At 44.8% G+C, this 21745-nt stretch overlaps 1 protein-coding gene across 7 annotated transcripts in view; it reads left to right on the plus strand.

Moving 5' to 3' along the window:
- Positions 1-21745, plus strand: part of ZFAT (zinc finger and AT hook domain containing) — a 256026-nt gene that overhangs the window by 16934 nt on the left and 217347 nt on the right. For 2 of the 7 annotated variants that reach the window (XM_011977080.1, XM_011977079.1), the window contains exon 2: positions 21021-21179. The exons of the other annotated variants lie outside the window; for them this stretch is intronic. The gene's annotated coding sequence lies outside the window, so the exon portion shown is untranslated. The remainder of the gene's footprint in view (positions 1-21020; positions 21180-21745) is intronic. 7 annotated transcript variants of the gene reach the window in all.

Here is a 21745-nt window from a genome sequence, read left to right on the forward strand (position 1 = left end):
GGGCCTGGGGGTTGATGCCGCGTTAGTTAGAGATGGCCAAGGCCTAGGGGGTGGCGCCATCTTGGTTAGAGATGCGGGCAGGGCCTGGGGGCAGCACCTCTTTGGTTAGAGATGCTGCCTGGGCCTGAGTGGGGGGCGGTGCCGCCTTTGTTAGCAATGGCCCAGACCTGGGGGAGTGGCGCCACTTTGGTTAGAGATGCGGGCAGGACCTGGGGGCAGTACCTCCCTGGTTAGAGATGCTCCTGGGCCTGAGGGGCGGTGGTGCCTTCTTGGTTAGAGAGGCAGGCAGGGCCTGGGGGAGCGGTGCCGCCTTTGTTAGAGATGGCCCAGGCTTGGGGGCTGGCGCCACCTTGGTTAAGATGACCGGGCCTGGAGGGTGGCGCCTCCTTGGTTGGAGATGGCTGGGCCTGGGGGCAGCGCATGGTTAGTTACGGACGGAGGACCTGGGCCTGGCAGCTGTGGAGTGGCTCTTGCCTTTCAGAGACAAAGATGGAGAGGGAAAGGGGTATGGGATTTGCTCAAGAGGGTGGCCAGGGGCCCTACTGGAAGCAGAGCCGAGGCTTCTCACTTCTCAGAGCGTCCGCGAGGGCCTTCTTGGCCGGAGTGCCTCCCCGGGAGGATGTGGACGCAACCCCCTTGCGCTGGGCCTGGAGTGAGCTCCTCCGCTGCTGCCTGGGCCATGGTTGGTTCGTCCTCCTCTGGACACTGCCTTCTCCTAGGTTCTCCCTGCCTGGCTGCCTCCCCTGAAGCCCTGAGACCCGTCAGTTTGCAGCACGACCGTCCTGCTGTGGGCATGAAAATCCTCCCTTTCCCAGGTGACTTCATTTTCATGTTTTTTTTTCAGTTAGTCTTTTGAGAACTAATTTTCCAACTTTAAAAAATGAAGACCTTAGATATATAATGAGGCAAGGTTTAGGGAACTGTAGTTATAGTGATAACTACAGTAATAGATTTGATTGCTTTTTCTATTTAATACTCCGAATGTCTTCTAGGGAGAAAGGCTTTGGTTACACGGACACCTTTTATTCTTTGAGCCAACTTGATTTGAGGATTCCGGTGGGGAGGGGGCACAGGAGCACACTAGAGCTGAAGTTTCTGCAAGTAAAAGCGCATGGATCTGCAGTTTCTGGAGCCTTTAGAAAGGCAGGGAAGACCCAGTGATGGGAAGGAGAGGCGAATGAACCAGGAGGATGTCTAAATGGAGCCTGTTCTGTGTTGACCTCTCCTTGAGACGCTCAAATACTGAAGGCATGTTGGATGTAGGGTTTGTTCTCATTTAACCTGTTATTATGACAAAATTTGTACTTACAGAAAAATGGAGAGAGTAGTACAAAAACTTTTCATATGCCCTTCACTCAGTCTCCTGAATGTTAGTATTTTACTATATTGCTTTGTCCTCTCTTTCAGCCATTTGGGATAAAGTTGCAGAGCTGATGCCCCTTTGCCTATCCCTAAGTATCTTCGGTGTTTACTTCCTAAACACAAGGACGTCCTCCCACATAACCACGTTTCAGTTATCAAAATGAGAAACAGCATCAGTGCAGCGCTCCTCTTGAGATTCCAGTGATTGTCCCAGCCACACCCTTTATGGCGGAAGGACACCCCAGCCGCGCCCCGCGTTCCAGGGTCACGTCTCTTCACTCTCTGAATCTGGAGCGCTGCGTCTGGCCTTGTATTCCACGACATTGATATTTTTGTGGAGTATGGGCCAGTTATTTTGTAGACTCTACCTCCCTTTGGCTTTGTGTAATGCTTCCTCGTGAGCAGATTTAAATTCTGCATTTCTGGGCAGGAATTACGCAGAAATAATGCTGCGTTCTCAGCACACCATAGCAGGAGGCATGTGATCATGATTTTTCCCATTACTGGTGATGCCACACGTTTGAGGAGGTCAGGTTGCTTCACTGTAAAGTTACTGTATTTCCCCTTTGTAATGAAATGCCTTGTGGTGAGCTCTTTGAGACCGTGTGTTTATCCTGCTACTCCTCACTCCAAAGACTTTCTTCATTCAGTAGTTTCAGCACCCATTGATGATTCTTGCCAGAGTTGGTTAGCATCAGGATGGCTGCTACATGATGGGTGTCTAATTCTGTCATTTCTTCCGCACTTACTAGTTGTCTTCTCCCCACCCCCCCCTGTTTTATTGAGGTATAATTAACAAAAATTGTATGTATGTAAGGTATACAATGTGACGCTTTGATGCAGGCATACATTGTGAAATGATTTTCACAATCAGCTAATTCACATAGCCGTACCTCACATTGTTACCATTTTTTTTTTTTTTTTTTTTGATGCAGGCATACATTGTGAAATGATTTTCACAATCAGCTAATTCACATAGCCGTACCTCACATTGTTACCATTTTTTTTTTTTTTTTTACGAGTTGTCTGTGTAAGCAAGAATGTTCTGTTTTCCTTGATTTATATTTGCGTAGATTCAGGAATGCTTATTTTAGTCAGTGGTCTGTAATCTTTTCTCATTGTTTAATTTGATGCTCAGATTCCCCCATGTTTGGCCAGTTGTGTTAAAGTGGGCCTTTGTGTTCCTTCAGCATGCCTCCGCTTTTGTGAGGACTTCCTTGCTTTCTGGTACAAGATATTCTGGGCTCATTTTGTGCTTTCCCTGTTCCAGCTCTGGAATCAGCTGTTTCTACAAGAAGGCCTGGTTTCTTTTAGTGGAGAGTGGCATTTAGAATCGGAGGTCTGGGAACTAGGTGAGCTGGGTGTCATTGCCTCTGTGCCCTCTCAGAAACACAGCTAGGAAACAGAGGGATGTCTGTACATATATGAGACATACATATATCTAAACTCAGTACACACCTACACAATCTCTATTTCCCTCTTAAAAATCATTGAGTTCACATGGATTTTTCCAGTTGCAATTCAACAACACAGTGTATTCTGTCCTCTCCCCTTTCCATGATAACTCCCTTCTCTGACAAAGAAAAATCTGGATCTCAGTATCCATAGTATAGTTACTTATTTACTCAGTCCTGGACTATACCAAAAATAGTTTCAGAATCAGGAAACCATGTCTTTGTGAAAAAGAAGCCTGCTACCTAGAGTTCAGTATTTAATTAGAGCTCTTCTTCTCTTTAGCCTGAGGCATCTGGTGTAAACAGCAGCTTCCAAAGTTACTTGGGTTGATCGTCTTCTATTTCAGTGCAATTATGGTTATTCATTTAAAGTATGGTTTTGTTCATTTGTTTGTTTGTATTTTGTTTTAGGATTTCCTCCCATACTTGTTTATTTTACTTACTTTCATCCTCTGACTAGGTGAATTTTGGAGGCGAGCGTATTTCAGTGAAAGGACTGAGTTTCACTTCTTTTCGTTTGTGGGGCATGAACAGGGAATGGCAGAGGGCTGAGGGTGTAAATTTCCAGAAAGGAGTGGAAGTCCTGGGTGGCTGTGGCCCTGAAGGGACTTACCCCATTGAGGTAGGGATGGGGCACCACTGCTGACACCTGGATTCTGAAACCCTTCAGCGAGCGTCTTTCTTCTAGTGCTTTGTCTTGATTCTGGTTTCTCTTCCTTCAAACCACCATTCTGATTTGCATTTACTCCCATTGTATAGATGAGGAGTCAGAGGGTCAGAGAAGTTGGTTTTCTCCTCTGCTGGGGATTGGACTGGGGGCTTTCCCACCCTGAGCCTGATCTTTGTTTCTTGGCACACCATCTTCTTTTTCTAGAAAATGAGAGTGAAGAATGATTTAGTTCAGGCCGGTGTGGTGGCTCATGTCTGTAATCTCAGCACTATGGGAGACCGAGGTGGGCAGATCACCTGAGGTCGGGAGTTCGAGACCAGCCATGACCAACATGGAGAAACCCTGTCTCTACTAAAATACAAAATTAGCCAGCTGTGGTGGCAGGTGCCTGTAATCCCAGCTACTCGGGAGACTGAGGCAGGAGAATCGCTTGAACCTGGGAGGGTTCAGTTAGTTCAGTTAGTTCAGATTATTCTCAGGGATTCTTAAGTGAACACTCTGGAAATGTTCTGGTTTTCATGATAAAGGAAGTGCAGATAAGTATCTTTTATAGCTTTAACATGGATCTTTTAAAGCACTTTACTATATTTTGAATTAAATGATATTGATGATTTTGGAGCTTACAATCTATTGAGGGAGACAGGTTAAACCAGCACAGCATTAAATCCGTGATTACAAATTGTGGTCATACTGCAAGGCAAATAAGCAGGAGGGAGTATCAGAGACCTCATTAATATTGAAGGGGATTTACGAAAAGTCTCTCTGAGAAAGCTAGGATGGAGCTGAGACTTGAAGAATGAGGTTCCTGAATTAATAAAAAGTCTGAAAACCAGCGAGCAGGTGCTTGCTTACTTGTCCTCCTCACCTTGCAAAATTGCAAGCCTGCAGGCCAGAACAAGCTGCCCTGTGGCCGGAGTTCTCTTTTGTCTTTTATCGCCCCCTAGGGGACATGTGTGTGAATGGTCCTGCTACAGGTGGCTTGGGAGATACCCTGTCTGTGGAGGCGCCCGCTGCAGTGGAGACTGGTCTCCTGGCCGCCACCACAGTGCAGGCCCCGCCTGAGCATGGAGCTGAAGGGCCAGGATGCCACGCCTGCAGGAGAGAAGACCCAGGGCCACTGGATAGCTTGTTCAGATGCTTACAGCACTTGGCTATGGGAGAGACTGGCCTTGCCAGGGACACCCTGAGGCTGTACTAGCCTAGTGTGGTGAGGAGAAGGTGGGCAGCCTTTCTGAGGCTCCCAGTGGTGTAAACACAGGTGGCAGCTGCCCACAGTGATGCCCCTGCATCAAGGGGAGGGTCAGGTAGGGCTTTCTGACCTTGTTTAGACACCGGCTGGGAAGCTGGACTTGGACACTCTGTCCTTTCCAACAGCAAGAGTCTACAAAACTAGATTGTAAATAACACCACAGTCATGTAAAATTATTCTCATAAACAAAATGGAATTGCTTATTTATGTTCCTGAAGGGGAGGGTCTGTGTCTTCCTCATTTCTGATTGCACCTAGCATGGTGAGTGACAGATGTCAGGCATTCATTTAGTGTTGAATTATGAGGCCAATGCACATAAATGAAAAGAATTCTGCTCTTTTCTCCTAATAAAAACTGAACAGCCCAGATATTTGGATAATACATTAAATATTTATTTTATATTTTGGTTACCAGGAAAAATGGGCCAGATCATTTTGGTAGGCTGGGGATGAGTTGAGGGGATGGTTTGGAAAATTCTTCATTTTCCAGTGGCTCTCCTTCCTCAAATTTAAAGCTCTATTCTGGAATTTGAAAAGACCCTAGACACATCTAAATACTGAGGGGAAGTTCTTTCTTCAGGATTTAATTTTGAAAATCAGAGCATTTTATGTAACTGAGACTGATGTAACTGAGGCCAATCTCAGACTTTTGTAAAGCGAACATTTGGAATTGAATTTGCATGTTTTCCACATCTGCCTCCAGTTCCTGCCCAGCCTGTTTTTTATCTCCTTGATAAGGACCTCAGGATCCCTGAGCACACAGTCAGCTTTTAAACCTGTGACAATAATAAATGAAAATGTCCGTCCGTCATCTGCCTCTCCTGTAACAGTGCAGACAGGGACTCTGGTCTACAGGTTCTAAATCTGCTAATTCTTAGTCTCGATTTTCCTAACTCAGTAAATCCCAAAGAGTTTGGGAGTGTTGGAAGCCTTCTACTACCCTGCTGGAGGTCAGGGAGTAGAACCTGTGCACTGCCTCTCTCTCGTCTGCAGGGAAAAGTTTCCCGGTATTCTGGGAATAATGTGAATACTGGATTCGTGCCTAGTCCGAACTGTGATGTGCTGTGGGTGAAAAATAACACATTGGCTGTTGAAGACTTAGTACAAAAATTTAAAATTTCTCATTGATCTTTGAAAGTGGATTATAAGTTAAATGATTCTATTTTGGATATACTAGATTAAAGAAAACATCATTAAAATTATTTTTTTCTTGATTCTTTTTATTTTAATATGGCTACCAGAACATTTTAGATGACATCAGTGGCCATGCTGTGTATCTGTTGGACAGCACTGGCCTGGACAAAGCATCCAACCTCTTGCCCCGTGCTTTCACAGACCTGGGCTGGAGTGCATGTCCTTGCGCAGAGTCACACATTTGTCTGTGTCCTCCACTCTAGGAAGTGTCCCTGGCAGGGAGGCCATCTCCAGGAGCAGTGCCTAGCACCTTTTAAGAGCAAAGTAGCTGTTGACTGAATTCGGCCTTATATATTGTTTTCAAGCCTGTTTTGCCTGGTAGATTGACTACCTTGACCGCTGGAAATTCTACTCGTTTTTCTCTTTCATGGCTGCCTCTGCTCTCTATCGTAACATGCGAATCACATCTTTGTTGAATTAAAACATCCCTGAATTAAGGGAAGGAGGCTTAGTAGAGTCAGCATTTCTAAGGACTTGGGTTTTGTCTGGCAGGAATTCTCACCCACCATGGTGTTGATGCGGGGCAGGTTCTTGGCTTCCTTCAGGAGGGAATTCATGAGTGAGCTGCCGGTGGTAGTAGAAAACAGCTTTATTGAGGCAGTGACAGTGTTACCGCTCCCGTGGAGCAGGGCTACCCCGCAGGCAGAGCGCCAAGAGTAGCAGTGCTTTGCAGCCATATTTATACCCACTTGCAATGATGTGCTAATTAAGGGGCAGGTTATTCAGAAATAGCCAGAAAGTGGGTGGTAACTTCCGGTGTTGCCATGGCAAGGGACAGTAACTTTTGGGTGTTGCCATTGCAATGGTAAACTGTTACGGTGCTGGTGGGCGTGTATTATGGTGATGGGCAGTGAGAGGTGCTTTGGGCACCTCTTCCCAGTTTTGACCAGGCTTCAGTCTGGTCCGGAGTTGAATCCTGCCTGCCTTCTGTCTCAGTGTGATGTTAGTAAACTGCAGAAACAGAGAAAAGTGCAGGCAGCACCTTCATCTGCTGTGTGCCAGGCACTGTGTTTGGTGCTTCACTGGAATAAACTCCCTGCATCTTGAAAACCCCAGGAAGCAGAGTGAGGAAACCATGGCTGGACACGTCTAATGAACAAACGGGTTGAATCCCACCTACTGCAGCTCTCCGTTCCCTGAGGCTGCAGCAAGCTGTTATTTGGTCTCTTCCTTCTCTTGATGGGTTGAGGATGCAATGGGATAGAAAATGCGGGTAGAATTTGAGGCCCCTGAGGGAGAGGGCAGAGGTCGAAGGTGGCATGTGGGACCCTGAACGAGTGTTGTGTTTCCAGAGCTGGAACTGGGTGGCAATTTTCTGCTCCCTCCCAGGGCTCGACAGCTCCTCCAAGTACCTGCTGTGGCTCAAACTCTGGAAACCCAAGTCCTGGCTCCTTTTCTTCCCGTTGTCTCCCCCACCTTCTTCTCCCCTTCCTCGTGGCTCGTTCTCTTCTCAGTTCTTGGGATTTGGATCCCTTATTTCTACTTGCTGTCATTATTGGTGCTGTGTTGTTTATATTGCCTCTCAAAAAGCTTCTGAATTGCCTGTGTCCTTGGTTTCCCTAAAGAAAGTGTGTGTCTGTGTGTGCATGTGTGCTTGTATGTGCATTTGTGTATGTACGCATGCGTGTTTTGTGGGTGCATGTGTGTATGTGTATGTTTACATGTGTGTTTGTGGATTTGTACAGATGTGTGTTAGAGGATAGCAGAAGCAACTAGGGACCCAGTAGGTAGCTTTAGCTATCCAGCTGAATGTTTCTGGATTTAAAAATTTCTCTGTTCTCTTCAGCATTGACACTGTTTGTAGCAGCCTACAAAGCCTTTTCCCAGTATTCCCCTACCGAAGACCCCCACCACCAGATTCCCCCACCGCCCATCATTCTTACCCGGGCAGCTGTGGTTATCTCCATTTTTGAGCTGAGTCCATACAGATTGAGGAAGGGAAAGGTGGCTCCAGTCACACGGAAGTGGTGATGCCATGGGGTTTGCCATGGTGTTTGAACCCGGGGCTTCTGACCCGAGCTCAGTGCTGAAGCTGGCTTTCAGGCGGCCCTTTACTTCAGAAGCGAGATGAGAGGTAGACCGACCCCACAGAGGAACCGAAATACGCTAAAGCAACACAGACCAACAGCTGGCAACCCGGACGTGCGGTGGTGATGGGCATTGCTATTTCTCCCCAATACACTAGAAAATGGGAGAGGATTTTGCTCCTTTTACTTTTCATGTGGAAATGACCACAGAGACTTGGTTACTTAGAGGCATCGCATGAGAGCTGTGGGTAGGAGGCTCCTCAGGGCCACCTTGTCAGTTTGTCAGTGGGGAGCTGTGCTGTCCAGGGTCTGCAGTGGGGCAGGGGGTGTTCCTATACCCTGAGCCCTTCCCACACATCTGCTCTCAGGGTGGGGGGCTGTTCCTGTTTATGTAAAATGATTTGTGTTGCTTTCCTGAGGGCCACATTTTAAAGCTATGATTATTGTGTTAAATGTGAATATATTCCATTGCCCAGGGGCTCTCATTTTGAGAGTGCTTAAAAATAACTTAAAAGAATTTATGCCAAGCTTCAGCATGGAAGAGATGTGTATGCATAAAATTATAATGCAACTGTTGGCCCAGCCTTAATTATAGCTGATGCTGAGTATTTCTCATTTTATTTTGTTAATCCAGCTTCAGCAAAGAAACACCCACGGGATTTCTCTCTTGCGTTTAATAAACACGTTAACTGTGTGAGCTATGGGCTTTGGCATGTTCATCAGCATTTTATGAGATGCATGATAATCATTTCACAAATTAGGGGTGTGCATTTATTGGAACTTCAATCCACTGAGCCTCAGAGCTGGGAGGGAGGCACCTTGGGGATGATTTGTGGGCAGGGGAGCCGCAGGAGGCAGGAGGGTTGGTTCCTATTGCGTCCCTGCAGGATGAAGGGGAGGAGGGTGCTGGTGAGTCTGCCCACACCCTTGCTTTGGTTCAAGATGCTGTCTCTGTGTCTCTGCACGTTAGCCTCTGCATGAGGCCTGAAGACTAGGCTCCACTTTCAAACACTCCAAGGCCACTTTTAATTTGGGCTACTCTTCTTTCAGAAGAGACACTGAGGGATAAAGAAATTCAGAGACGTGAGCAGAAGCCATCCACTGGAAGTATGAGAGCCACTAAGGAGCTCGGAGCCGGAGGCCTGGGCTCCTGACCAGGCGGGTACCCCTCATACTGCTGCGTGTACAATGGTGCCTGCGAGGGGCCAGGTACTAAGTGAGGCATGTTGTCTTCGTGATGTCCTGCGGTCCTCCCTACAGCCCTGTGCAGACGGAAGCTGAAGCTCAGAGAGGCTAAGTATGTGTGCGCAGGGTCACACAGCTACGAGGGCCAAAGTAGTCTCCCGATCTGTATTGTTTTAAATGAGAGGTTTACTTGTGAATCAGAATATTGTTTTTTTTTCCGTATATCTTTTCCTTTAAAATGTGCTGTTCACATTTTCTTAGATTACTGTGTTACATGCATGTGGAGAAGTATAAATAGGATAAACAGCTTAGTGAATGTTCGCAAACTGAACTCACTGCATAACCAGTGAGTAACCAGTGTCACATCTGGACGCAGAACTCCCCTGCACCCCAGAAGTCTCTGGTCCCAGCCCCCAACCCAGGATAACCCGGACTCAGGGCAGGGTGGTTGTGCCTGCCTTGTAGCCGTGTCAGTGGAAGCATGCCACCTGGACCCTGGGTTAGGTTTATTCCTCTCCATGTCATTTCTGTCACATAGAAATGTAGGCATACATGGGAAAGCCCCATAAGAGTTGAAAATAACTTATTCAGGTTGAGAATTGGCCAGTTGGCGGCCAGTCTGTGGTCAGAGTTGGTCTGAGTTACCTGCTGGGGCTGGCCAGGGCATCTGGGCTGTTAGGGCAGCTGCACCCCCTCTGGGGACCAGCAGCAGCAGCGACTCCACCTAGGAAGGACAGCGGAGTCTGGTCCTGGGCCAAGGATGCGTGTTTGGGTTGCAGCCCTGCTGTGTGTCCACCTGCTGTATCACCTTGTAATCCCCTACCTGGCTCAGTTAACTCATCTTAAGATGGGAACAGCAGCCCTTCACTTACTGGGTTAATGTGAAGGTTAAGTGGGGTGACGGGGAAGGTACCAGCTAAGAGTTAGGCAATCAGTAAACGCTAGCCATGTTTTTTACAATTATGGCCATTCAGATGTAGTGCCCTGATGGGCCACCGGAGGGTGGTGTTAGCACGTGTATGTCGCCCTCCCATCGATGACGGTCTGTACTTTCTGCCTGACGGTAACTCCCAGTGTTGTTTTGCTAAAAGCCTGTCTGCCTCTTACCTGGTGGTCCACTGTTCCCTGGTTCTGGACCTGCTGCCAACCTGTGCAGTGGGCATGCTCATTAAGTATGTGGTCTGGGTGGGTTGGTATCACTTACATCTGGCATACTGTTATTTTCCCGTTGTTGCTGCCCAAAATGAATTGCTGTAGTAAATTATAACAAACACAGCAAAGTCCCCTTCTCCATGTAGCTCCTTTTCTTAGTTGTAATTAATCATTTGAAATGTCCTTCTAACCATGACGCTGGCTGTGGGCTGGGGAGACCAAGACCTGCATTCCTCGCAGTATTGCTCTCTGTGAGCATTATGGGAAATAACAAGCGATTTCCCGTGGCAGGGCTAGGCACCAGGGGGGTAGGCAGATGTGGTGGTCGACTTGGAGGGTCTTGGTTAAGTTCTGGCTTTTTAATTCATCTGGCTGGGGGCTCCTTTGGCAACTCACTAACTCACCTGAGCCCCAGGTTTCTCCTCTGTAAAAAGGGGATGCTGACGGTGGTGCTGGTGATGGGGATGACACCATGTACTCGGCTGTTTCCCAGGACAGCAGGGAGGTTCCAGTGTGGTCACTAATAGGAATGTATGTGTCACCAGCAGGAGGCAGCGTAAGCACCTCCCTGCAGCTGGTGGCTGGGGCAGGGGAGGGTGGGGGTGCCGCATTGTGCCATGAAGTCTTGATGTCTTCCTCTCCTTCCCATGGCTGACGTGTGGAAACTCTTAGAACACCAGCTCTGGGAGCTCCTGTGCCTTTTCCTGCCTGGCCTCCTCTAACCCCGGCGGGCCATCTGCTCACCTGGGCACTCCTTACACCCAGCCCACACATTTGCAGCTCTGGAATCTGGCACTTTCAGGCTAGGCTGCCCACACCTGCCACACTCACCAAGTTTCTCGTTGCAATGAATGAAACTTTTATGCCAAGAATGCCTTTTCCCCACATAATCTAAATCTATCTTGCTGCCGGTTAAACTAGTTTCCTGTCTTCTTTTATTTTTTGGGTCATTTTATCAATGAACATATCTTTATTACATAAAGGAAGGGAGAAATGTAAGACATATCCCTACCCTGCACAGTCAAACATCTAATCAACATCAAAGAGAAATACCAGGAACCCAACAGCTGTGTCCAGAGCTGGCATGTCCCTGTGGTATGGGCAGCCCTGGCCTTGATCTCGGTCTTGAAGGAGTGTTTGGTCCTAACCAAGACAAGTTGACGTGTCTGAGGCCAAAGCGGTCTGGTCATCAGTAAGTCTTCCTCCCCTAAGAGGGAGATCTTACTATTTTGTCAGTTGCTATCCCTTTATTTCTAACACCCATATAAGTGTTTTTTAAAATTTATTTTTTATTTTTTGGATTACACGTGTAATTCCTGTTGTGGAAGATCTGAAAAACTCAGAGAAAATCTCTAAACTAGCAAAATCACACTAATTGTCTTCCATCTACCCAAGCCAGGCACTGGTATGGGGTGTTAGGGAGCTGGGTGGATGGGCAGAAGGTGCTGGGTCCTCTCCTCGGTCCCTCTCAATGTCCCTCTCTTTCTCTGTCTCATGGTCTGTGTGTCTCTGTTTTTTTTTCAGACCAGTTTCCTTGGCTTTTCCCCTGTAAGTTAACAACTTTCCCCTAGTCACCCAGGTGGAAAGCCTTTTATCAGAAATTGCAAATTGGCAACCCGCAGGCCAGACCTAACCTGCAGATTTGCTTTGTTTGGTCTGCAGAGGCTGCAAAGGTTTTTTTTCTTTTCTTTTTTTTCTTTCCCAGAAAAATCTTATTTGATGGCCAGTGCTTAAAAATCAGGGGATTCCAACTACAAGGTCAATATTTGGGCCTCCAGTGGCTGGACCTGGGAGGCAGCTGCCGCATCAGACAGGGCAGGCTTTCTAAGTGCCCCCACCCGCTGTCTCCAGACCTCTGGGATGGGCCTCCTGCCTAGGGGGCAGGAGCTTCTTGCATCCATTCCTGGCCAAGTACTGGTCTGTGGGGGGCTCTTGGAGGAGCCGCCGCAGCTCTCAGTGTGCCTGCCCTGCCTTTAACCTGTCCTCTCTCTACACTCAAGGCTCTTCCAGCAGGTGAGGCTCTTGGTTCTGACCCCACTGGCTGCGTGGCTTCCACTCCCTTCTCCTTTCCTTCCTCCAGCTGTCTCGCCACCTCCTGGAGCAGTTCAACTTCTCCTTTTCTGACAAACCTCTCCCAGGTGCTCCAGCCACAGAGATCTCTGCCTTCTCCGCACATGCTCCTGTGGCATGTGGTTAGTATGTTCATATGTAGATGTGCACACATACAACCTGCTTTCCTACCTAATTTTTAAGCTCCTTGTGACTCATCAAGTAGCTATGGAACCATACAGGCCTGTATTTGATTCTTAGGCAAGTTATAGCTTTCTCATCTGTAACGTGTGATAATCATATCTTTCTGTCTGACACATTCGCAGAGCTACTGTGTACAGCTGTGCAGGTTACACACTGCACAAAGGAGCCACCTCTTTTTTTTTTTCTTGTATCCTCCGTGCCCGCAAGGGAGCCACTTTTTAAGAGGGCACATTTCGCATAATGAATATGTATGTTTATTATGAGTTTTCCACAAATGACTGCAAAGTGTATTGTTCCAACAAACTCAATATGTTATGACCATTTTCTGACAGGGGGTGCTAGTGTCTTAAGGAAGGATGCGTTTGTCCAGTTCTCACCGAGGTGCCTTAACAGCTAGCAGCAACCCAGCTTGTCCGGATCAAATGTGAGAGGGAGCGCGAAATCCTCTGGTACTCAGGAAAAGTTTATCTCCTCTCCCTTGAAAGCAGGGCTGTCGTGCTGGCATAGAGGTGAGCTCAGAAGCCGGGCTTACAGCCTGAGTGTGTACGGCATGCTGGGGAAAAGGGGCCTTACAGGGAAGGGAGCCGGGGTTGGGAACCAGGATCTCCCCAGCTCACATCCAGCCTGCCCAGTTATATGGAAATGCTACTGAACTTCATTGATTCAAACACTTTTATTTTATTTTATTTTATTTTATTTTATTTTATTTTTGAGACAGAGTCTCACTCTGCACCCACAGTGGAGGGCAGTGGCACGATCTCTGCTCACTGCAACCTCCGCCTTCCAGGCTCAAGTGATCTTCCCACCTTAGCCTCCTGAGTAGCTGTGACCATGGGTAGGCGCCACCACGCCTGGCTAAGTTTTTGTATTTTTGGTAGAGACAGGGTTTCGCCATGTCCCTTAGGTGGTTTTGAACTCCTGAGCTCAAGTGATCTGCCCGTCTAAGCCTCCCAAAGTGCTGGGGTTACAGGCGTGAGCCACTGTGTCCGGCCAGACTTAGATTTTAGCATCTCTAAGATCAGGAGGCAGCTTCCAGTTGGTATGGTGAGAAACTAGTGTGTCTGAGTTTATTTGGCAGCGCTTTTATCTTTTGTAGTGGTGTGTAAAATATCCGTGCTCCCTAAAGTAGATGTTGTCTTAGATTTGAGGCAATACAATAATAAAACCTATTTCACAGGATTGTTATGAGAATTAAATAAGCCTCGTATGAGCCTCTGGTGGTGCCGGCTCATGGTGAGGGTTTAATTAATTTAACCTTCCTTCTCATCGGCTTCTTCCTCTTTCAATGCCATTGTTTTGGTTACAGCAAGTTTTCCCTAAGTATGATGATGGTAATGAAGTCGATAGTTTATTCACAGCTGATTAAAAGTTCTGCAAGATGAGCTAAATGGAAGGAACATGTTTGTTCTAACCTGAGTCTCTTTTCCTGAATATATAAAAAAAGGTATTTTAAACTGTACTCATCTGCACGTATGAGACTATTCTTTACGCTGGATGTGACAGCAATCCAGCTTTATGTTGTTAAAATATTTCCATTCCGATTGGGAAGCTGCTGGCCTTTAGGAAATTAATAACTTAAGGACAAATGAAAAACGAGAAAACAAAAGTATAACTCAGAAAGAATTTGTCACCCTACTCCTCTCCTCATAAGATAGATAATTTAATAGGGTCTTAGCTTTGGCTGTTGGACTCTCTCTAAAGTTAATAAATCCAAGTAAAAGATAGTTACAAAGCAGGGAGGATGATTTATACTAATCAAAGAGAAGTAGTAAGAGATTTTTAATCTGGGGCTTTTAAACAGAGTAGTGTAATAGTCTCATAATGTAGCATTTTGTCTTCTTGAGGGCATTGATAAATGGTTAATCATTTTCTAATAATCAGATCATCTGGCACTTGTTGAGTGCCTACTGTGTTGGCAGCATCATCGCTAAGGGGAAGCTGGCATTGGGCTGGTTAAGGCTGTTACTGAAGGTAATGAGTATAGATGGTATGAAAGGCAGTGGGCAAAGGTGTGGCAAAAGCCAGCCCTTCAGACCCTGCCTCTTCCCACCAACTGGTATAGAGAGTACTGGGCAGAGGTGTGGGGTACACAGCCAGCCCTTCAGACCCCAAACCTCCCCACCAGCTGGCATAGAAGGTACTGGGCAAAGGTGTGGGGTCCATAGCCAGCCCTTCAGACCCCAAACTTCCCCACCAGCGCTCAGAGATGGGCACATTCACTGGGCTGCATTCTGGGTGTGCCTCCGGGAGCTGCCTCCCTCTACCTTTCTGAGCCTTACATATCTTCCAGGGTAGTTGGGATGATCTGGGATCATGGATAAGCCACCTAGCAGTGTACATGATCTTCTCAAAATTATTGTTTGTTCCAGAAGATCCAGACTCTTTTTGTTTGCCACAGTTAGTTTTTTTAAATGTGTATTTTGAAATAATTACAGATTCACAAGAAGTTGTAAAGATAATACAGAAGTCTCACGTGCCTTTTACCCAGTTTACCCAAAAGTGGTTTACATTTTTAAAATAAATATAAACTATACACAACACAAAATTTACCATTTTAGTCATTTTTAGGTAGACAGGTTAGTGGCATTAGGCACATTAGTGTTGTTATGTAACCATCTCCACCGTTGATCTCTAGAACTTTTTTTTTTTTATTATCCCAACCTATTGGTTACATCTTATGTAACTGTCATACAATATTAAACCAAGAAATTGGTGCCGGTGCAGTGTGTGTGTATAGTTTGAATCCATTTTTATTGTGTGTAGATTTGTGTCATTACTCCTGCAGTCAAGATGCAGCACTGTTTGTTGCCATTTGATCTGTGTGAGTGAAGTGTAGAAAGCTTCCCGCCATTTACATCCCTTTACCCTCCCTCATTTTTTAAAAAAGGTACTCAAATATGTTAATTTTATTGTTTCTTAATACACACATTTATTTGTACCGAAAATTGTAAAAATAGCACAAAGTTTCTTTTTATTACAATCCAAATTTTTGAAATCCAGAAAATCCAATTATTATGCTCTAGCCAAACTACCCAGTGCTTTCTTTACATTCTTTCCGCACAAGTGACTTTGCTTCAAATTCTTTTTTTTTTTTTTTTTGGAGACAGAGTCTGACTCTGTTGCCCAGGCTGGAGTGCAGTGGCGTGATCATGGCTCACTGCAACCTCCACCTCCTGGTTTCAAACGCTTCTCCTGCCTCAGCCAACCAAGTAGCTGGGACTACAGGTGTACGCTACCTCCTCTGGCTAATTTTTTTTCTGTTTTTTTTTTTTTTTTTTTTTTTTTTAATTAGACTTTAAGTTCTGGGGTACATGTACAGAATGTGCAGGTTTGTTTCATAGGTATACATGTGCCATGGTGGTTTGCTGCACCCGTCAACCTGTTATCTACATTAAGTATTTCTCCTAATGCTGTCCCTCCCCCGACCCCCAACCCCTGACAGGCCCCAGTGTGTGCTGTTCCCCACCCTGTGTCCATGTGTTCTCATTGTTCAACTCCCACTTATGGGTGGGAACATGCAGTGTTTGGTTTTCTGTTCTTGTGTTAGTTTGCTGAGGATGATGGTTTCTGTCTTCATCCATGTCCCTGCAAAGGACGTGAACTCATCCTTTCTTATGGCTGCGTAGTATTTCATGGTGTATAGGTGCCACATTTTCTTTATCCAGTCTATCATTGATGGGCATTTGGGTTGGTTCCAAGTCTTTGTTACTGTGAACAGTGCTGTAATAAACATACGTGTGCATGTGTCTTTACAGTATAATGTTTTGTAATCCTTTGGGTATATACCCAGTAATGGGATTGCTGGGTCAAATGGTATTTCTAGTTCTAGATCTTTGAGGAATCTCCACACTGTCTTCCACAATGGTTGAACTAATTTACACTCCCACCAACAGCGTAAAAACGTTCCTGTTTCTCCACATCCTTTCCATCATCTGTTGTTTTCTGACTTTTTAATGATCACCATTCTAACTGGTGTGAGATGATATCTCACTGTGGTTTTGATTTGCATTTCTCTAATGACCAGTGATGAGCTTTTTTTTCACATTTGTTGGCTGCATAAATATCTTCTTTTGAGAAGTGTCTGTTCATATCCTTCACTCACTTTTTGATGGGGCTGTTTGTTTTTTTCTTGTAAATTTGTTTAAGTTCTTTGTAGATTCTGAATATTAGTCCTTTTTCAGACGGATTGCAAAATTTTTCTCCCATTCTGTAGATTGCGTGTTGACTCTGATGATAGTTTCTTTTGCTGTGCAGAAGCTCTTTAGTTTAATTAGATCCTATTTGTCAATTTTGGCTTTTGTTGCCATTGCTTTTGGTGTTTTACTCATGCAGTCTTTGCTCATGGCTATGTCCTGAATGGTATTGCCTAGATTTTCTTCTAGGATTTTTATGGTTTTAAGTCTTACATTTAAGTCTTTAATTTATCTTGAGTTAATTTTTATATAAAGTGTAAGAAAGGGATCCAGTTTCAGCTTTCCACAGATGGATAGCCGGTTTTCCCAATACCATTTATTAAATAGGGAATCCTTTCCCCATTGCTTGTTTTTGTCAGGTTTGTCAAAGATCAGATGGTTGTAGATGTGTGGTGTTATTTCTGAGGCCTCTGTTCTGTTCCATTGGTCTATATATCTGTTTTGGTACCAGTACCATGCTGTTTTGGTTACTGTAGCCTTGCAGTATAGTTTGAAATCAGGTAGCATGATGCCTCCAGCTTTGTTCTTTTTGCTTAGGATTGTCTTGGCTATTAGGGCTCTTTTTTTGGTTCCATATGAAATTTAAAGTAGTTTTTTTCCAATTCTGTGAAGAAAGTCAGTGGTAGTTTGATGGGGATAGCATTGAATCTATAAATTACTTTGGGCATTATGGCCATTTTCACGATATTGATTCTTCCTATCCATGAACATTTTTCCATTTGTTTGTGTCCTCTCTTACTTCCTTGAGCAGTGGCTTGTAGTTCTCCTTGAAGAGATCCTTCACATCCCTTGTAAGTTGTATTCCTAGGTATTTTATTCTCTTTGTAGCAATTGTGAATGGGAGTTCACTCATGATTTGGCTCTTTGTCTGTTATTGGTGTATAGGAATGCTTGTGATTTTTGCACATTCATTTTATATCCTGAGACTTTGCTGAAGTTGCTTATCAGCTTAAGGAGGTTTGGGGCTGAGATAATGTGGTTTTCTAAATATACAGTCATGTCATCTGCAAACAGAGACAATTTGACTTCCTATTTTCCTAATTGAATACCCTTTATTTCTTTCTCTTGCCTGATTGCCCTGGCCAGAGCTTCCAATACTATGTTGAATAGGAGAGGTGAGAGAGGGCATCCTTGTCTTGTGTCAGTTGTCAAAGGGAATGCTTCCAGTTTTTGCCCATTCAGTATGATATTGGCTGTGGGTCTGTCATAAATAGCTGTTATTATTTCGAGATATGTCCCATTGATACCTAATTTATTGAGAGTTTTTAGCATGAAGGACTGTTGAATTTTGTCAAAGGCCTTTTCAGTGTCTGTCGAGATAATCATGTGGTTTTTGTCATTGGTTCTGTTAATGTGATAGATTACATTTATTTATTTACGTATGTTGAACTAGCCTTGCATCCCAGGGATGAAGCCAACTTGATTGTGGTGAATAAGCTTTTTGATGTGCTGCTGGATTTGGTTTGCCAGTATTTTATTGAGGATTTTTCAGTGTTCATCAGGGATATTGGCCTAAAATTTTGTTGTTGTTGTTGTGTCTCTGCTGGGTTTTGGTATCAGGATGATGCTGGCCTCATAAAATGAGTTAGGGAGCATTCCCTCTTTTTCTATTGTTTGGAATAGTTTCAAAAGGAATGGTACTAGCTCCTCTTCGCACCTCTAGTAGAATTTGGCTGTGAATCCATCTGGTCCTGGATTTTTTTGGTTGGTAGGCTATTAATTACTGCCTCAATTTCAGAACTTGTTATTGTTCTATTCAGGGATTCGACTTCTTCCTGATTTAGTCTTGGGAGGATGTATGTGTACAGGAATTTGTCCATTTCTTCTAGACTTTCTAGTTTATTTGCCTAGAGGTGTTTATAGTATTTTCTGATGGTAGTTTGTATTTCTGTGGGATCAGTAGTGATAGCCCCTTTATCATTGTTTATTGTGTCTATTTGTTTCTTCTCTCTTTTCTTCTTTATTAATCTGGCTAGCAGTCTATCTATTTTGTCGATCTTTTCAAAAAACCAGCTACTGGATTCATTGATTTTTTTTGAAGGGTTTTTCGTGTCTCTGTCTCCTTTAGTTCTGCTCTGATCTTAGTTATTTCTTGTCTTCTGCTAGCTTTTGAATTTGTTTGCTCTTGCTTCTCTAGTTCTTTTAATTGTGATGTTAGGGTGTCAATTTTAGATCTCTCCTGCTTTTTCTTGTGGGCATTTAGTGCTATAAATTTCCCTCTACACACTGCTTTAAATGTGTCCCAGAGATTCTGGTACGTTGTGTCTTTGTTCTCACTTGTTTCAAAGAACATCTTGTATCTGCCTTTATTTCATTATTTACCCAGTAGTCATTCAGGTGCAGGTTGTTAAGTTTCCATGTAGTTGTGTGGTTTTGAGTGAGTTTATTAATCTTGAGTTCTAATTTGATTGCATTGTGGTCTGGGAGACTGTTATAATTTCCGTTCTTTTGCATTTGCTGAGGAGTGTTTTACTCCTAATTATGTGGTCAGTTTTAGAATAAGTGCAGTGTGGTGCTGAGAAGAATGTTTATTCTGTTGATTTGGGGTGGAGAGTTCTGTAGATGTCTATTAGGTCCGCTTAGTCCAGAGCTGAGTTCAAGTCCTGGTTATCCTTGTTCATTTTCTGTCTCATTGATTTGTCTAATATTGACAATGGGGTGTTAAAGTCTCCCACTGTTATTGTGTTGGAGTCTAAGTCTCTTTGTAGGTCTTTAAGAAGTTGTTTTATGAATCTGCTTGCTCCTGTGTTGGATGCATATATATTTAGGATAGTTAGCTATTCTTGTTGTGTTGATCCCTTTACCATTATGTAATGGCCTTCTTTGTCTCTTTTGATCTTTGTTGGTTTAAAGTCTGTTTTATCAGAGAATAGGATTGCAACCCCTGCTTTTTTTTGTTTCCCATTTGCTTGGTAGATCTTCCTCCATCCCATTATTTTGAGCCTATGTGTGTCTTTGCACATGAAATGGGTCTCCTGAATATAGCACACTGATGGGTCTTGACTCTATCTAATTTGCCCATCTGTGCCTTTTAATTGGGGCATTTAGCCCATTTACATTTAAGGTTAATATTGTTATGTGTGAATTTGATCCTGTCATATGATGCTAGCTGGTTATTTTGTCCATTAGTTGATGCAGTTTCTTCATAGTCTTTGGTCTTTACAAATTGGCATGTTTCTGCAGTGGCTGGTACCAGTTGTTCCTTTCCATGTTTAGTGCTTCCTTCAGGAGCTCTTGTAAGGCAGGCCTGGTGGTGACAAAATCTCTAAACATTTGCTTGTCTGTAAAGGCTTTTATTTCTCCTTCACTTATGAAGCTTAGTTTGGCTGGATTTGGAAATTCTGGGTTGAAAATTCTTTTGTTTAAGAATGTTGAATATTGGCCCCCACTTTCTTCCGGCTTGTAGGGTTTCTGCTGAGAGATCCACTGTTAGTCTGATGGGCTTCCCTTTGTGGGTAACCCAGCCTTTCTCTCTGACTGCCTTTAACATTTTTTCCTTTATTTCAACCTTGGTAAATCTGACGATTATGTGTCTTGAGGTTGCTCATCTCAAGGAATATTCTTGTGGTGGTCTCTGTATTTCCTGAATTTGAATGTTGGCCTGCTTTGCTAGATTGGGAAGTTCTCCTGGAGAATATCCTCAAGAGTGTTTTCCAACTTGGTTCCATTCTCCCTATCACTTTCAGGTACAACAATCAAACGTAGATTTGGTTTTTCCACATAGTGCCATATTTCTTGGAGGCTTTGTTCACTTCTTTTCACTTTTTTTCCTCTAATCTTGTCTTCTTGCTTTATTTCATTGAGTTAATCTTCAATTTCTAATACCCTTTCTTCTGCTTGATTGATTTGGCCATTGATACTTGTGTATGCTTCATGAAATTTTCATGCTGTGTTTTCCGGCTCCATCAGGCCATTTATGTTCTTCTCTAAGCTGGTTATTGTTGTTAGGAATTTGTCTAACCTTTTTTTCAGGTTCTTAGCTTCCTTGCATTGGGTTAGAACATGCTCCTTTAGCTCGGAGGAGTTTGTTAGTACCCACCTTCTGAAGCCTACTTCTGTCAATTCGTCAAACTCATTCTCCGTCCAGTTTTGTTCCTTTGCTGGCCAGGAGTTGTGATCCTTTGGAGAAGAGGTATTCTGGTTTTTGGAATTTTCAGCCTTTTTGCGCTGGTTTCTCCCCATCTTTGTGGGTTTATCTACCTTTGGTCTTTGATGTTGGTGATGTTGATACTATTCCTTTCTGTTTGTTAAGTTTTCCTTCTAACAGGCCCCTCTGCTGCAGGTCTGCTGGAGTTTGCTGGAGGTCCACTCCAGACCCTATTTACCTGGGTATCACCAACAGAGGCTGCAGAACAACAAAGAGTGCTGCCTGTTCTTACTTCTGGAAGCTTCGTCCCAGAGGGGAAGCTGCCAGGTGCCAGCCAGAGCTCTCCTGTATGAGGTGTCTGTTGACTCCTACTGGGAGGCGTCTCTTAGTCTGGATACACGGTGGGTCAGGGACCCACTTGAGGAGGCAGTCTGTCCATTATCAGAGCTCAAACACTGTGCTGTGAGAACTGCTCCTCTCTTCAGAGCTGTCAGGCAGGGACGTTTAAGTCTGCTGAGGCTCCACCCACAGCCGCCCCTTCCCCCCGGTGCTCTGTCCCAGGGAGTTGTGGTGGGGTCCATCCAGTTCAGACTTCCTGGCAGCTTTGTTTACACCGTGAGGGTAAAACTGCCTACTCAGGCCTCGGCAATGGCGATGCCCTTTTCCCCACCAAGCTCTAGTGTCCCAGGTCGACCTCAGACTGTGAGAATTTCAAGCCAGAATTTCAAGCTGCAAGAATTTCAAGTCAGTAGATCTTAGCTTGTTGGGCTCTGGGGGTGGCACCTGCCGAGCCAGGCACTGGAGACAATCTCCGGGTCTGCTGATTGCGAGGACCATGGGAAAGCGCGGTACCTGGACTGGAATGCACTGTTCTTCCCGGTACAGTCTCTCACGGCTTCCCTTGGCTAGGAAAGGGAAAA

This window comes from Mandrillus leucophaeus, unplaced genomic scaffold (assembly GCF_000951045.1).
Source record: "Mandrillus leucophaeus isolate KB7577 unplaced genomic scaffold, Mleu.le_1.0 Scaffold173, whole genome shotgun sequence".
Lineage (NCBI taxonomy): Eukaryota > Metazoa > Chordata > Mammalia > Primates > Cercopithecidae > Mandrillus > Mandrillus leucophaeus.